Source organism: Dromiciops gliroides, chromosome 1, assembly GCF_019393635.1.
Source record: "Dromiciops gliroides isolate mDroGli1 chromosome 1, mDroGli1.pri, whole genome shotgun sequence".
Taxonomy (NCBI): Eukaryota; Metazoa; Chordata; class Mammalia; order Microbiotheria; family Microbiotheriidae; genus Dromiciops; species Dromiciops gliroides.
This window is the reverse complement of record NC_057861.1, coordinates 466,656,729-466,664,711: the sequence shown is the minus strand read 5'-3', so window position 1 is coordinate 466,664,711 and position 7,983 is coordinate 466,656,729. Positions and strand designations below refer to the sequence as shown.

At 37.4% G+C, this 7,983-nt stretch overlaps 1 pseudogene; it reads right to left on the bottom strand.

Moving 5' to 3' along the window:
• Positions 1-222: 222 nt before the first annotated feature.
• LOC122750465 lies at positions 223-4,284 on the bottom strand (annotated as a pseudogene).
• Positions 4,285-7,983: the final 3,699 nt, after the last annotated feature.

The following is a 7,983-nucleotide window of genomic DNA, read 5'->3' as shown; positions in this document are numbered from 1 at the left end:
CCAGAATCAGGAGCTATAGGGCAGATACGTGTTTGCCCTAGTTCTTGGCAAGGTCCTACATGTTTGCATCAATTTTATTTTTAAAGGAAGAGAAAAACAAAACAAAACAACAAAAATAAGGAAAGAAAAAGATTAAAACAAAGCTTTGAGTGCTGATTGTGTATCCTCCACATCTGTACAAGGTGGTATAAACCACTCTTCTCGACTAAATCAGTTTTATGCTCATGGCTGTTTTAAAATGAAAAAAAAACCCAAGTAAATACTTGTAGCTTCCCATTTGGAGTGACTTAAGGTCCCCAAAGGTAATCTAACTTGATTTTTTTTCATATATTTTGCAGCATCTTCATAATCATCCAAATTTCCAGAGGCAAGCTTAGAATTCTCATTTGCTGCATATGGTTCGAATGCCTGCATTCATTTTAGGCACACTTTGTTTTCTATATTCTTGACCTTTTCTTCATAGAATTCCAAAAATGTCTGGTTGTAAACTAGTTTCATGTTATACTTCTTTGCCATTTCAATCAGCAAAGGAAAATAAACCAAATATTCTGGAACATCCACAACACCTTCCAAGTTGAAATATTTGTATCCAAATAAAGGTATTTTCCCTTTTTTTTTCTGAAACTTTACATTGTAGACTTTGTTTCCAAATGATTCTGTTTCTGATGCCTCAAGGCACTTTATGAGCTCAAAGCTATTTGGTGTATGTAGTACCAATAAAATATCCTCCAGGGCAAAGTTTCCCACAAGCATTTCTGAGCATCATATTGTTCTGTTCATAAGTCTCAAATGAATAATGGTCACTACAGTGATTCTTCATGTCAGCATAGCACTGCTGACACTGCTGGATGGAAACATCAGCAATATCAGTACAAACTAGTTTGCTAATTTTGCCCTTTTTTCACCTAAGCAAATCTCCACCTTTCCCCTCTGAGGACACTCTTCATACAATTATTAAAGCTTTGAAGGTAAAAAATACGACTCTGGCTTCATTTCTCCAAGCCAACTTCCTGAAGCTCATTGTAGTGAGCAGTTATTATAGAGCTATGTCCTGTTAAACGTTTGCATTTTATAGGAGTGTCTTCACCTTCCAATTTTCTCCTATTGGAAAAAGTGTCATCTCCACAACTAGAAGTATCATCTTTTGCATCATCACCTGCTTCTAACTTTCTCATTCGTGAAGTGCCCTCTTCATCACCCCCTGCAGCTCTTTCCTCAGAAATACTTTTGTCATCTAACTTTGATGAAGTGCCCTCTCCACAGCTGGCAGTCTTAACTTCAGGGTCATCTGGAAACTTTAATTTTCCTTTCCTTGGTGTGCCTTCCTGAACACTGTCTGTATCCTTCCTATCGGAGGATTCACTTCTTGAAGCTTTGAAAGAGAGTTCTGTTTTGGAAACTACAGAGGCCTCTTCATCTTCTAAGATCTTTCCACAATCCTCTGTTTTTGGAGAATTTTCCACTTTTTGCAATGGTTTGAATTTAAAACTTTAGTTTAGAAATAAATGAAAGCTGAGTAAAGCTTTCCACCATTTTGTTTGGGGAAGTCAGGGAGCATACTGTTAATGCTGCTAATATGGATAATACTGTTAATATGAATAATAATGATTAAATATTTGAATTATACAATCATTAAAAAAGAATTACTTTATATTTCTGTGCCCTGGAGCAGAGATCTGATTTCTTTGTCTTAGTTATAGCTCCAAAGACCTTCTAGGCCATCACATATATGAACAAGAATCCTTGCTATGATGTACCCATCAGGAAATCATCCAGACTTCACTTTTAAGACCTCTAGAGGGGCAGGTAGGTGGCACAGTGGATAAAGCACTGGCCCTGGAGTCAGGATGACCTGAGTTCAAATGCGGCCTCAGACACTTGACACTTACTAGCTGTGTGACCCTGGACAAGTCACTTAACCCTCATTGCCCTGAAACAAACAAACAAACAAACAAAAGACCTCTAGTGAGGTGGAAGCTTTTCTCTTCTGAGAAAGCTATCCAATTTTTGGATAGTTTTACTTGTTGGGAAGTTTTTTCCTTATTTCAACTTGGAATCTGCCTCTAATACTTCTACTTGCTGCTCCTAATTCTGACCTCTGGGGCTAGGGAAATTATGTCTAACCACTCTCACACTATAGTGGCCCTTTAAATTCACTAGATTTGACATTTGACAATAGAATTAGCGACAAAGGGCATGAAGCAATTCAAATAGCCCTTGAGGTATAGAAACAAAAAATTGCTAGAACATTGGGTCTCTGTTGCTATGCTTACACAATATGATTTCTTTGCATTATGTTATTCCTTTCAGACCTAGCATAGCACCTTTTCCTATATCTTTTTTATTCACTTTTTTTTCATTATGCTTATCTATCTTTGTATGTGTCATGTCACCTAATAAACTATAAGTTGCCTAAGGGCAGGGACTTTGTTTTAGATGAACTTTATATCTTTTCCTAAACCAAGATCAGTACTCTGCACATATTAGGCACTTAATGAATGTTTGTTGAATAAATAACTTCATTGTACTCATCACTTTTTCAACATCCTCTGGACATATGGAAGGAGAAGGGAAGGGAATATGCATCCATATAGTACTGTGCTAAGCACTTTTACAAATATTTTCTCATTTGATTTTCACAACAACCCTGCGATGTAGGTGCTATTATTATTTCCATTTAACAGCTGAGGAAACTGAGACAATCAGAAGTTAAGTGACATTCTCAAGATTACACAGCTAGTGTGCCTGTGTGCCACAGGCTTCTTTGGATATGTGTCTAGGGCTATGACATTACAAATGGGTAAAAAGAGCTCTTGCAAAGTGGTTAATCTCTATTTTAGATTGATTCAAAAAATGTCTAAAAACTGTTGTACATAAAGATGTGATGACTTCACTACTATGAATGACAGGTTCCGATAAATGCTGTATCATTAATTTTATGAGTCTCATTCTTTAAATTGGAACTCTGACTATTACAGCAAATGTTAACTTCCCTAATGATGTTTTTATGTAGTAGCTGCTTATGTTTAATGTGTGAACCTTCATTTTTCAAAAGTATTCTAACGAATGTGACCATTATGTGAGTCAGTTCAGGGACAATTTCCAACAGTGGTGTATTTGAAGAGGCCTATCTCCCATGAAATCCCATTATTAGCAATTCATTTCTGTGAGTGAGGCAATCCCTGGCAAAGCTTCCTTTGAAAAAACATACACACACACACACACACACACACACACACACACACACACACCATTAAGCTACTTTAGTGTCCATCAGATTGATTAGATTTTTTTTTTCCTTTAAAGACTAGAGAAGGAAGGGGGCAGCTAGGTGGCGCAATTAATAAAGCACTGGCCCTGGATTCAGGAGGACCTGAGTTCAAATCTGGCCTCAGACACTTGACACTTACTAGCTGTGCGACCCTGGGCAAGTCACTTAACCCCCATTGCCCTGAAAAAAAAAAAAAAGACTAGAGGAGCAATATGAAATTGTTGGGGAGATTTGTGGGGTGGAGAGAACAGGTTTAGGAACAAAGAATGGAAAAGGCCTTGAATAGCAAGGCCAACTTGAAGATCAAACAATTCTGTCTACATTACAATTTGTCTAGAGCATGCTGTGATGAGAAAGAGACAGATGGAGACAGAAATATCAGGGCAATTGTGTGTTCCATTTATCCATAAATACTTCCATATTTCAAAATTATGTTATTTAATTGGTGTGGGAACTGCCTCCACCGAATCACAAATTATCTGCTACAGAATTAGTAGGTTACAGAATTATCAAAATATAAATTTATAGTGAGAAAGATGATTCATTGAGGACCCCTACTCAAATTCTAATCAGTATTAGTTAGTTCATTATGATTCTATAAGGGGTGGGGCAACTAGGTGGCATAGTGGATAAAACACCAGCCCTGGATTCAGGAGGACCTGAGTTCAAATCTGAACTCAGACACTTGACACTTACTAGCTGTGTGACCCTGGGCAAGTCACTTAACCCTCATTGCCCCACCAATAAAATAATAATAAACAAATGATTCTATAAGGGGTAATGATTATTGGCAACTATTTCAATGTATTCATTTAGTAATACATACTTAGAATAAGCAGTGTATTAATCCATATTTTGTATTAGTTATATAGGTATGGTCCTACACTTTTAATTAATGTCTACTACTTGTTTACCAGCTATGGAGCTTACTTGCATAACCACAAGAATACTGACACAGATGTCTCCACCCTGTTTTGCTCAGATTCCATGACCAAGCCAAGCATGGGTGACATGGTATGGAAAGTCCCCCTTGATATGTTCTTGGAGCATATGTATAGCTCATACCATCTCCTCTTGCCCAACCTAAGAAGGAGCCCATCCATCTTGTGACCAGCTAGTCAGTGGGAGATACTCCCTGCTTCACCCATCCCATGAACCTGCTGATATACCATTTTTGTTTATTTTAGCTTATGCATCAAATGTCATAAGCTAATTTTGAACTTTGTAGTTGCTTTAGAATGTCCAGGTAATGGATCTGGTATTAAGCCTTATAAAAATAAGGCACTGGAAGTAGGGGTATCTCAGATTGTGAGGAATATCTGAAGTCTACTTCATTAGAAGGGGGTAGGTTCCCTTAATAAAGTGTTTTTGACTCAGAGCTCTGCCTCAGTTTCTTTTTTGGTCATTCAGGGTGATTTTGTCCCCACAATAATTAGAATATTAGAGGTAATTTGGCCAAATGCTCTAATTTATTGTTCAGTCATCCAGTCATGTTTGACGCTTCATGACCCCATGCACCATAGCACACAAGGCCCTTCCATCCCCCACTATCTCTCAAAGTCTGTTCAAGTTCTTATTCATTGATATTATGGTATTATGATATTATCTATGCATCTCATCCTCTGCTATCCCCTTTTCCTTTTGCCTTCAATCTTTCCCAATATCAGGGCCTTTTCCAATGAGTCCCATCTTCTCATTATGTGGCCAAAATATTTAATCTGCAGCTTAATCAAGGGCCAGAAGGATGAGATGAAATTTGCCTAATGTCCTACAATAATAAATGGCAGGGGCAGCTAGGTGGCGCAGTGGATAGAGCACTGGCCCTGGAGTCAGGAGTACCTGAGTTCAAATCCAGTCTCAGACACTTAACACTTACTAGCTGTGTGACCCTGGGCAAGTCACTTAACCCCAATTGCCTCACTAAAAACAAAAAACAAAAAACAATAATAATAAATGGCAGGGGGCATCTGGGTGGCACAGAGGATAAAGCACCAGTCCTGGATTCAGGAGGACCTGAATCAAATCTGACCTCAGACACTTGACACTTACTAGCTGTGTGTCCCTGGGAAAGTCACCTAACCCTCATTGCCCTGCATTAAAAAAATATAGCAGAGGGGCAGCTAGATGGTGCAGTGGATAGAGCACTGGCCCTGGAGTCAGGAGTACCTGAGTTCAAATCCGGCCTCAGACACTTAACACTTACTAGCTGTGTGACCCTGGGCAAGTCACTTAACCCCAATTGCCTCACTAAAAAAAAAAATATATATATATATATATATATAGCAGAATTGAGATTTAATTCAGATCCTTTGGCTCCAAATAGAGAGCTCTTTCCTTTGCACTGTACTGTCTCCTATAAGTCTTACACATAATAGGCACTTAATAAATGCTTATTTTCTTCCTTATAAACCAGTTTTTATTTTTTAAAGGAGCCAGAACATTTTTAATACATATGTAAAAGATATATAATTTTGAACAGAGCTAGGAATGAATATGTTAATGGTTTCTGCATATTTGACTATTTAATAACAATTGGTCCAGACTTATGATTTCATCGATATAGGTAACTTCTGGTAAGGAAAATCTGCCCATCAACACTCACAGTTTTAGAGAACTGCCCAAGAGTTTGCCTAGATTCATATCCAGGTCTTTGTGACTCCAAGGCTCTCTATCCATTATGTCATCCTAAAGTTACACTTGATTATTTTAAAGAACTTCAGGGGGCAGCTAGGTGGCACAGTGGCACAGCACTAGCCCTGGATTCAGAAGGACCTGAACTCAAATCCCTCCTCAGACACTTGACACTTACTAGCTGTATGACCCTGGGCAAGTCACTTAATTCTCATTGCCCTGCATTAAAAAAATTTTTTTTAAAAAAAAGAACTTCAAGTAACCTCTACCACTAGCTCTGTGGCATTAACATTAGGAAGCGGTATGAATGGCAACTGATAAGGTTATTGGTGAATTTAAAGAAGAATGATTCTATTTTTATAAATAAGAATTTCTCTGACCTAACATAAATGGTATAAGGAAAGGAATCAAACTTGTTTTCAAACTTCAGCTCTGTTGCTTACTACCCATGTGATTTGGAACAAGTCACCTCACTTTTCTGAGCCTCTATTTTCTTACCCATACCTTAGAGGAGATGGTGAAGGGACTGGTAAACTATGGCCCAAGAGTCAAATCCAAAAGTCCTTTTTGTATAATACAATACAATAAAACTTTGTTTAAAAAGCTTAAGAAATTCTTAGCTCACTGGCTATATAATAGCAAAGGGAGCATTTGGCTATCTGATCCCTTCAGCTCCAAATTATATGATCCTAAAAATCCAAGTTCAAATCTAGACATCTAGGCAGGTAGGTAGCATAGTGAATAAAGTACTCTGCCTAGAGTAAGGAAGACCTGAGTTCAAATCCAGATTCAGACAGTTACTAACTGTGTGACCCTGGGCAAGTCACTTAACCTTTGTTTGCCTCAGTTTCCTCATCTGTAAAATTGGGTTAATAATAGCATTGACCTGACAGGGTTATTGTGAGGATCAAATGAGATAATAAATGTAAAGTGTCTAAGCACATAGTAAGTACTTTATAAATGTTAGCCATTATTAAATTTGATTTTACACATCAAATGAGATAATAATTGTACTAGATGCTAAATAAATGATTATTCCCTTCCCCCTAATAAGGATGGGCTTGGTACATACAATGCTGGAACTCTTCCATCTTCCAGTCTTGTGACTAGATGATAGTACTGCATAAAAGTCTTTTCTAGAGTAGACTTCTCAGTCTTTAAAATTTTTCTGATAGTGTTCCTTCTTCCCCAATGTATTATTCATGTTGTTAAAATGTAAGAGCTTATTTAAAAATATTAATTTTATTTCTAAAGGACTGTTCCCCACCCGGAAACAGCAGGAGTCATTCAAACTACAACAACATGTCATTTAGAATTCATGTCATGTGGTTGACATCTACATTCTCTTTACTGATAATTCACCAACTGTATACAATAAATTTTAAATGATAAAATTACATGTGTGTTGCAGGTGAGAGAGGGGAAGAGAATTCATTTTAAAAATCCAAATGTTGGAGTTGCAATTGGCTTTAGAGGTCCTGTAGTTTAAACCCCTCACTTTACCAAAAAAAAGGAATCTGAGGCCCCCAATGACTTATATGCTACATTATATTGAAAAAGGACCATTGAGATTAATAAAGAAAACAACAATAGTGTATTCTATAGGAAATTGAGATATCTTGGGTCTCCTTGCTTATCATACTTTTTCCTCCTTCTAGACTCCCTGGTTTGTTGAATGGGCAGTATTATGGATACAAAAGTTCCTGAGATAGGTGAAAAATATGTACATTCAGGTTACTTTGATATAAAACATTGCTTGTGATCTGGCTCTAGTTCTCCATCTTGAAGATCTTTTGGTGCTTTGATTTTGGTTTGGGGAGGGGGTTGTTTTTGGTTTTTTCCCCAAATCACAGGGTTCATTCCACCACTAGGTGTCTCAGTGGAAATGCTTTTAACAGTAATCTGAGAAATATGGGGAAAGGTCTATGTTAAGTTAGGTCGAATTGATAATTATCTTAGGCATTTTCACTTTTGCTTAAAACCTGGAGTAACAAATACAGTTAGAAGACAAGCTATAATAGAGAAGTATTCCATGATGTGAAAATGAAAAACAAAAACAGCCACTTATGGGAACCTATGGG